This window comes from Nomascus leucogenys, chromosome 15, assembly GCF_006542625.1.
Source record: "Nomascus leucogenys isolate Asia chromosome 15, Asia_NLE_v1, whole genome shotgun sequence".
Classification (NCBI taxonomy): Eukaryota; Metazoa; Chordata; class Mammalia; order Primates; family Hylobatidae; genus Nomascus; species Nomascus leucogenys.
This window is the reverse complement of record NC_044395.1, coordinates 48997054-49006820: the sequence shown is the minus strand read 5'-3', so window position 1 is coordinate 49006820 and position 9767 is coordinate 48997054. Positions and strand designations below refer to the sequence as shown.

Here is a 9767-nt window from a genome sequence, read left to right as displayed (position 1 = left end):
GTCCTGCCCTTTCTCTGTGAGGGCCCACCCAGGATAGAGGAGATGTGGGAAGGTAGTTGTTCTCATCCTATATCAGCTATTGTATTGCACTTGCATTCCTACCTCTGCATTCTTCCTCCTTTGGAAACCACAAATTACCCAGCAGAGTCCTAGTGACAGAATGATGGAACTGGGCTGGTGCCTGCAGCTGGGCTAAGTCAATAAAGGTGATAATGAACAGTACGCAGAATTTGAAGAATGACTTGGAAAATTGCTGCTATTGATATTTCTGGCAGCCATCTTCTGTAAAACCAGACTGAAGTGGGTTGTTCCACATGGCAAATCCCTTTGAGACAAATGATGGCAGTAATGATGAGAGTTCATATTTGTGCAACTTCTAGAAGTGTTTTAATATATATTACCTAATTTTATTTCTCAAAAACCCAGTGACGTAGGACCCATTTCATAGACTAAAAAAAAAAAAAAAAAAAAAAAGACACTCCAAGGGGTTAATTTCATTGACTCTGACTGCCTGGCTTGGTTGTGGCTGCAGAAATGAAGTAATTTTTGAGTTTTTAAGTAAGGACATACTTTAGGTAAACTTTGTCAGTGTGCTTGGCTTGGGACTGTATGGCCAGCAGATGTTCCCTTTACCCCTCACCAGGATAGAGGCCAAGATGGCTTTGGCTCCACTTCTGACAACCCCAGGTCAGAGCAGAACAGAGCTGTGTTTATTGGGAATTGTTCCTTCTCATAAAATTAGATACCAACATCCTACTCTGCACCCTTAACCTCCTCTCACTACTCAGCTTACTCGTGCTGGCTCCAAGTTCAAGTCCTCCGCTGCACACAGCTGTGGATGCCCTACACTCTTCACCGTTCCCCCACTGCTGACTTTGTACCCTGGCTGCCTCACCAGCTTCCAGACCTGTGTGCCACATGTAGTGGATACATGATAAACATTTTTCGAATGACCAAATGGTCTGGAAGAAAAAGGCTCCAGAGACACAATTTTCTATTTATGATCCTGTTTAACATTTTTATGGAGCGCTGTTTTCAAATCACTGCCCCTTTGTTTTGGTCCTGATTTGTAAGTTTTATTTCACAGTTACATAAGAAACTTGAATTAGTTATCAACCTCATGATGCAGCCACGATGTTCATCCTTTTAAAATCATAGCTTATTATAAGAGAAGGAAATCGTAGCACTCGGCTTAGAAAACAAACTCAGAAAAGGCAAGTTCAAGGTCATGCAATTAGTTATTGGTGGAGCCAAGAGAGGAAATAATACATATTTCTTATACAAAAAAGAAACTACCTTCACAGATCATATACACATACATGATTTTGTTTAATCCTTAACAAGCCTGTGAAGCTTAGAACGATTAAGTAACTTGTCTACAATACACGGTTCATAAGAGGAAGACAAAACGGGGGCTAGACTTGGGCCTTTGTGAGCTCAGAGTCTCGTTCATTGGGGAACCAGCTCTCCTGACTTTTCCTCATACTTTTAATTATTTATAATTTGTTCTAGTTTCCCCCTACATCTTCAGTAATCACTCTTTAATTTACACATCCTTTTGTCACGGAACCACTCTCTTACTGTTTTGTTAAAAACAAATATGATTTCTAGATAGCTAATATGATTTTGAGCTACTTACCCCCTGCCCTGTATATTCAGAAGTTTCAGAAGTTTAAAATAAATTGCTAAATTATTTGTCTGAGGTAATAAATAGAGTGAGGAAGAGTGAGGTTTTTTTTTTTTTGTTTTTTTTTTTTTTTTTGAGACGGAGTCTTGCTCTGTCACCCAGGCTGGAGTGCAGTGGCCTGATCTTGGCTCACTGCAACCTCCACCTCCCGGGTTTAAGTGATTCTCCCGTCTCAGCCTCCTGAGTATCTGGGATTACAGGCTAGCATTGTATTAGCATCATGCCTGGCTAATTTTTGTATTTTAGTAGAGACGGGGTTTTACTACGTTGGCCAGGCTGGTCTTGAATGAAAGAGCGAGTTTTATAAACTTCTACTATCAGAACCTTGCTACACTTGTTATTACTTGCTAGTTTATCTGTCTGTTTTGTACTTTATATATAACAGTTTCATATATATTGCTCTCTTGGATCCTTGTAACAACCCTTAGAGTTAGGTATCATATTATTATTTGTATTGTCCAGATAATAGCACTGAGGTCCAAAGAACTTCACTGGCCAAGATCACAGTGCCTGAGGTCATGATGCTAAGAAAGTGCAGGGCCAGGGCCTGCTATACCAGAGTTCCACTCTCCATCCTTCCTTGTAATGCCTGTATTTCCATATTGGCTCCTGATGCAGGTGTGTGCAAGGGAGGGTGGCAAGTGTACATTCTAGGTATGGAGAAATGGTGTGTGCATGCCAGGAATGTGCATCTTGGTGCCTCAATTTACCCCAATGCTGATAGAGGAGATGCTGTATTCTCCTTAAGCCTTTAGGAAACACCAGGCACAGTAATCCACAAAGGATACTGGGTGGGTGGGTATATTCATCACAGCTTGGGTTGTCATAACAAAATTCCACAGACTGGGTAACTTAAACAACAGAAATGTATTTTCTTAGTTCTGGAGGCTGGAAGTCCTAGATCAAAGTGTTGGCAAGTTTAATTTTTCCTGAGGCCTCTCTCCTTCACTTGACAATGATTGCCTTCTCATCGTGTCTTTACATGGTCTTTTCTCTGTGCATGTACAACACTTTTGTCTCTTCTTCTTCTTATAAGGACATCAATGCTAGCTCCAAATACAGGCACATTCTGGGTTAGGGTTCACCAGATGAATTTTGAGGGGACAGAAGTCAGTCCGTAACAGTGGCCACACATGGTTGAAATGCATAATGTTCAGAAAGAGTACATCCTTCTTTGTCAATGCCTGTTTAGACATCTACAGATGCCAAATTTATGGGCTTGGATGAGTTGTTTTTGAAGCCTCTAAGTCACTTTGCTTTTCTCCCCAAATATTGTGCTTAAAAGCTTACTATTTTCAAATTGAAATGAGAGAGCAAGAAGAAAGAAATGTTGCCATAAATCTCCAAGCAAAGGAAAAAAAATAGTCTATGGAGAAATGAAAATAAATAAACTGAGAACTCTCTCAGAGCTGGAAAAATCAATTGTTACCACATTGTCCCTGACAGTGATCTAGTTGAGATCAATTCAGTTAAAGTTAATAACACCTGCATGAGTTCCACTGTAGCAGATTGTCAATTTTATTACTAGTCCTGTGAGCTATGGATGCCAACTTCCAAGATGAATATAAATGAATGCTGGGATTTCAACCATTGCAAGGGGATTTGTTAAAAAAAATAATTCTCAAGTTCTTTAAACTGCTCAAGACAGTAGTCAGCTTCATGAGTCAAATTGCTCCCAGAGGCAGCTTATTAGAGTCCACATGGAATGTACTGCTTCCCCAGAGGTTGAACATACAGCACAGAAGGAGGCCACAAGGGCACTGTCTGACTTTGATGAATGATTCCAGCATGGTTTCACTGTCGTCTTCTTATTTTATTTTTGTAGTTTACTGAGGACATGTTCCAAGTGGCATAACTTTTGTTGAGCCTATTTGGGCAAGTGTTTGAGTTGTGCTCTTGTACCCAAAGTTTAAGGCCAGTGTTCCAGGTCAGGCTCCCACACATGGGAAAAAGAAGGGTCCTAACTTTTGTTCATTTCTTACTATACATAGACTGCTAGTTGTTTAACAAAATTCTTACTATCTTCTTGGGAAACAGCTAGACTACACTTTCCAGCTTCCTTTGTAATTTAATTATATGTAGGCCTGTAATTGAGTTTTAGCCAATGTGTTGTACTCGTAGAGTTGCCAGATAAAATATAGGGCACCCAGTTAAATATAAGTTTTAGATAAAAAGCATATTTCTAATATAAATATGTCCCAAGTACCGCATGAGACATACTTGTATTAAAAAAAATTGTGTTGTTTATCTGGAATTCAAGTTTAACTGGACAAAGTACAGGATGCCTGTACTGCATTTCTGTTTGCTAAATCTGACAGTCCCGAATAGGAGTGAAAATAACAGGCTCTACTCCCAGGCATGGCCCATGCAAACCTTCTCTATGTGCTCCCCCTCGTCCTTCTCCATTTAACCTGGCTGGATGAAGACAATATTCAGGAAAACTTCGTAAGTCATATATTTGAAGATGGAAGGACCACTATCAATCAGTTTGGGTTTCTTTCGGAATAGGATCCTTTAGTTTGGTGCATTCATGACTACATGAAGGACAGGCACCCACTAACTCATTCAGTCTCTCTGTTCTGTTATATGAGCAAGAAAGAAACATCTACTGTATCTGAGTGATAAATGTTGGATTCTGTTTTCTTCAGCAGCTAGCCTACCCAGCTGATACATTTAGTATATGACAAGAACCACATGTATAAAGCAGCAATTAATCCTCCCCACAGCTTCCTCAAGCTGGTATTGTCCTTGTTTTATCCATGGGGTTAATAAGACTCAGAGATATTAAGCAATTCACCAATTTATCAATTGATTTATTATCAATTATCAATTTATCATTGATTTATTCTAAATATAATAATTATAAAACAGGTTACCTTTAGAGATTATTTGTGTATTTGAATAATAAATAAATATTTGTTATAATCTGTAAGTCTTCACATTTAAGTGAGCCTCAAATTTTATTTTTAAATTAATTATTTGATCTTAGAGGACCATTCAAAAGACTCAAAAGGGAATATATTGAAAAATCAATTTCACTGTTACCCCTATTCCCCAGCCAACCAACTTTCTATCTAGGAAGTGACATTTCTGGTGTGTGTGTGTGTGTGTGTGTGTGTGTGTATGTGTGTGTATTTTCATAGTCTGTGCATATATAAACATTTACACACACACACTTCTATTTCAACTCAAATGATTGCATCCTATATTATGGAAGTAATGAAAAAAATCCCATTACGTTAGAAAAAACAGAAGCTATTTATTCAGAGCTTGGAAATCGGTCACTATCATTGTGTTTGACAGACTCAAAGGCAGGCAGCGCAGTGAGAAAACTTTATAGAGAAAAAAGGGTAAGGCTTCAGGTGTGCCCTGAATGGAGGCTGTTGACATGAGAAAGTTGGAGGTGAGCTAACTAGAGGCAGGGTATCATCTGTGATTGGTGTGGAGAGCATATTTGACCTACTCTGGTTGGTCCTAAGTTGGAAGTCAGGCTAAAAGTTTGGGAAGCTGGTAGTCATTGAGCAAGCTATGACTGTTCCAGGACTATTGCTACAGAAATTGTGGTTTGGCTCCCTGGGATGAAGGTTGTAGGTAAGAGTTTTAATTGTCATATGTAGTTTGGCCATTGTCTATTTGTATATTCAGTATCTTGCTATGCATATTATCTGGATGTTGATTTTTAAAAATTTTTATTAAGCAGTAATATCGATCTTGTTGCTGTATAATTCTATCAATTTTAATACAAGGATTGATGCATGTAACTATTATCTCATTCAGGATACGGAACAGTTCTATCACCCAGAAACACTCCCTCTTGCTAGTATAAACAAACTATTACTGAATTTTCTAGTTCAACTACCTACTGAATCTGTTACACCATATCATGTCAGTATCAATTTATTTCAATTCAACAATGAACATATTTTTCTATCTGATTACATAGTTGTGATAAATGAAAAACATGTTACTAAATAGTACCAAATAGAGATAAAAATATTAAGTGTTGTGACTCTGGAAGCTTGGGAGGGGAAGAAGCTCTCATGGTCACTATAAAGGTGTAAGGAGGGAGGAATGAGTGTAATCTGAAGAGAATCAAGTGCCTTCAAATATACATCTCATTGCATGAATATAAATAGATTTGTGTGATTCTGTTTATTTTGCAATGATATCAAAACTCTGTGTCATGCCTTGCGCTAATAATGGCATATGGAAGTTAAGGTAACATTTTTACCTTCTACAATTTACATTACTGGAGAAGCTTACCAGCCAACCAACCAACCAAACAGTGTGTTCAATGCTATGACAGACACATGAAAACAGTGTACTGAATCTAGAAGGTGGGCACAGGTGGAGCAGAGAAGACTTCATCTAAACCAAGGAGGTCCCCCTCCCTTATTGCCTCATAGCAACTATAATTTGGCAATCATCCACAGATAAAAGTGCCATTGTGGGAGATTTGAAAGTCAGATAGGAGATTGTAAAACCTCTGTGGAGCCCAAGACAGGGTAGGGCTGGCCAACTGGGGTTCTGGCTATCACTAAATACGGCCTTGTCCCCCTGTAGACTCAGCTACATCCTTGTTAGGCCTTGGTCTTATCACTAGAATCATGTGGTGAAGGCTCTGGGAAAAGTCACACCCACCTGTGCCAAGGGAGACAGACCCCCTGACCTCATTCCTGGCTGTAGATCCTGAAGCAGCCCTGTAACTTGGCTCCAGCTCCTCTCAGCAGTGATCTGAGAGCAATCCTGTCCACGGGGACCCGATGAGAAACACTCCTGTTCATTGCCCCAGGGACAGGCCAGCCCACCTTGATTCCACCATAAGTCTTGAAATGATCTTGCAACCTAGCTCCACCTTCTTCCAGCTATACTCCAGGAGCAGTCCTGCCCACTCAGTGACCCTCTGGGAGACATGCTCCTCTGTGCCTCCAGTGTCAGGCCTGCTGAATTTGGTCTGACGGTATATCTTGAGGCAGCCTTATTTTTCAGCTTCCCTCATACTTTGGCCTCAGTCCAGGGAGAGTTCTGGCTTCCAAGGAACCTGGCAAGAGGCATGCCCTTCATGTCCCTGGAAGTAGGCTTGCCGACTCTAGTCTCAGTTGTGGACCCTGATGTAGCCCTGTGACTCAATTCCAACCCCTCTCAGTCTGGAGCCAGTCTTGCCTGCCCAGAGATCTACCCAGTGACCCAATAGGAGACCTTCCAGTGACTTGGAGGAAGTCACATTTATCCACAATAACAGGTCTTTCAGCTGTGGACCCCACTGCAGAACAGGATAAAGTCCTACTTGATCATGATCCTAAAGACAATCCCATCACATGAGGACCCACCAGGAGAAAGTTTTTACCTATTGAAATCAGTTCTATAAAGACTGAAGGAGATATTTGTTCCTTCAAATGTACAGGCATCAACACAAGGCTACATGTATAATCCAGAATCAGGCAATCACGACACCACCAAAGGAAACTAATAGAGCTTGAGCAACCAACCCCAAGGAAATGGATAACTATGAGTTGGATGAAAAATAATTCAAAGTAGTCATGTTAAGGAAGCTCAATGAGATGCAAGAGAACACAGATAGAAAACAAAATCAAGGAAACAATGCATTAATAAAATGAGTAGTTTAATAAAGAAATAAAAAGTATAAAAACAACCAAACAGAAATCTTGAAGCAGAATGATAAAATGACAGAATAAAAAATACAATACAGATCTTTAGCAGCGTAGTCAATCATGCAGAAGAAAGAACCAGTGAACTCAAGGCAGGACATTTGAAATTAGCCAATTAGAGAAACAAAAAGAAAAAAAACCCAAAAAAGTGAAGAAAGCATAAGAGACCTATGAGACACGATTAAATGAATAAATTATGAGTTTTGGGAGTTCGAGAAGAGAGAGAAAGGGGCAGAAATATTATTTAAAGCTACAAACTTCCCAAATTTTGGAAGACATATGGATATTCAGATTCATAAAGCTTAACCCAAGCCAATCAAGCTCAACCTAAAGAATAATACCCCAAGACACAGTATAATTAAATTATCAAAACTGAAAGCCAGAAAAAGTTTGAAAGCATCAAGAGAAGAAATCATCGTACACAATGGAACCCCCATAAGTCTATCAGCGAACTTCTTAGCATAAATTTTACAGGCCAGAAGGGAGTGGGTTGATATATTCAAAGTACCAAAAGACTCAAACTAACTGCCAAGAATAATATATCTGGCAAAACTGTCATTCAGAAATAAAGGTGAGATAAAGATATTTCCAGATAAATAAGAGCTAAGGGATTTCATCACTACTAGATTTGACTTACAAAAATGATAGTTTTTTCAAGTTGAAATGAAAGTTTGCTAAGTAACAACATGAAACACATGAAAGTGGAAAATTTACTGGTAAAGGTAAATATATAGTTAAAATCAGAATATTCTGATGCTGTAATGATGATATGTAAGTCACTTTTAACTCTAGAATAAAAGTTAAAAGGCCAAAGTATTAAAAATAACTATAGCTCCGATAATTTTTAATAGATACACAATATAAAAAGATGCAAAGTGTGACATCAATAGCATAAAATGTGTGAGGGAGAAGAAAAAGTGAAGCTTTAAATGCAGGTGAATTCAAGGTGTTATCAGTTTTAAATAGAGTGTTATAACTATAAGATGTTTTATGTAAGGTCTATGCTAACTACAAAGAAAAAGAAACTCTGGTAGATACACAAAAGACAGAGGAAAGAAATGAAAGCATACTACCACAAAATGTCAACAAATCACAAGGGAAGAAAGCAAGAGTGAAAGAAAGAAACAAAGACACTACAAAACAGTCAGAAAACAATTAAAAATGACAATAATAAATTATTTCTCTCAATAATTACATTAAATGTAAATAAATTAAATTCTTTAATCAGAAGACACAGAGTGACTACATGGGTTAAAAAACAAGCTCCAACAGTATACTGCCTACAAGCAACTCACTTGAGTCTTAAGGACACAAATAGGATGATAGCAAAGGGATAGAAAAAAAAAAATATTTCATACAAATAAAAACCAAGAGAGCAGGGGTACCTATTCTTATATAATTCAAAATAGACTTTAAATCAAAAAATGTCATAAGAGACAAAGAAGGTCATTATATAATGATGAAGGCATCAATTTACTAAAAGGATACAATGGTAAATACATATACACCCAACATGAAAACACTTAAATATATCAGGAAAATATTAACATAACTAAAGGAAGAAATAAACAATAATAGTAAGAATACAATAATAGTAGCAGATGTCAACATCCCACTTTCAACAATGAATGGATCATACAGACAGAAAATCCATAAGGAAAAGGCAGTGCTCACTTTGGCATCACATATATTAAAATTGAATGATACAGAGATTAGTATGGACCCTGCACAAAGATGACATGCAAACTCGTGAAGCATTCCACATTTTTTTTTGACCATCAGAGAAATGCAAATCAAAACTACAGTGAGATACTATCTCACCCCAGTTAAAATGGCTTATATCCAAAAGATAGGCATTAACAAATACTGTCAAGAATATGGAGAAAAGGGAACCACTGTACATTGTTGGTGGGAAAGTAAATTACCACAACCAGTATGAAGAATATTTCAGAGGTTCCTTAAAAAACTAAAAATAGAGATATCATACTATCCAGTCATCCCACTGCTGGGTATATACTCCAAGAAAGGAAATCAAGATATCGAAGAGATACCTGCACTCCCAAGTTTGTTGTAGCTCTGTTCACAAGAGCCAAGAATTGGAAGCAACCTAAGTGTCCATCAACAGATGGATGGATAAGGAAAATGTGGTACTTATACACAATGGAGTACTATTCAGCCATAAAAAGAATGAGATTCACTCATTTGCAACAATATAGATGGAACTAGAGGATGTTACGTTAAATGAAACAAGCCAAGGACAGAAAGACATACTCTGTATGTTCTCACTTGTTTGTGGGACCTAAAAATCAAAACAATTGAATCCATGAAGATAGATAGTAGAAGGATGATTATCAGAGGCTGAGAAGGGTAGTTGTGGGGTGGTGTATATGTGGGAGGAGGTGATGGTTAAG

General features: G+C 38.2%; 1 non-coding gene across 1 annotated transcript; it reads left to right on the top strand.

Annotated features, from left to right (window-relative positions):
- The first annotated feature begins 9022 nt into the window (after nucleotides 1–9022).
- LOC115830505 lies at nucleotides 9023–9125 on the top strand. The gene has a single exon (XR_004026059.1). It is a non-coding gene; the product is annotated as a U6 spliceosomal RNA (small nuclear RNA).
- The last annotated feature ends 642 nt before the right edge of the window (nucleotides 9126–9767 follow it).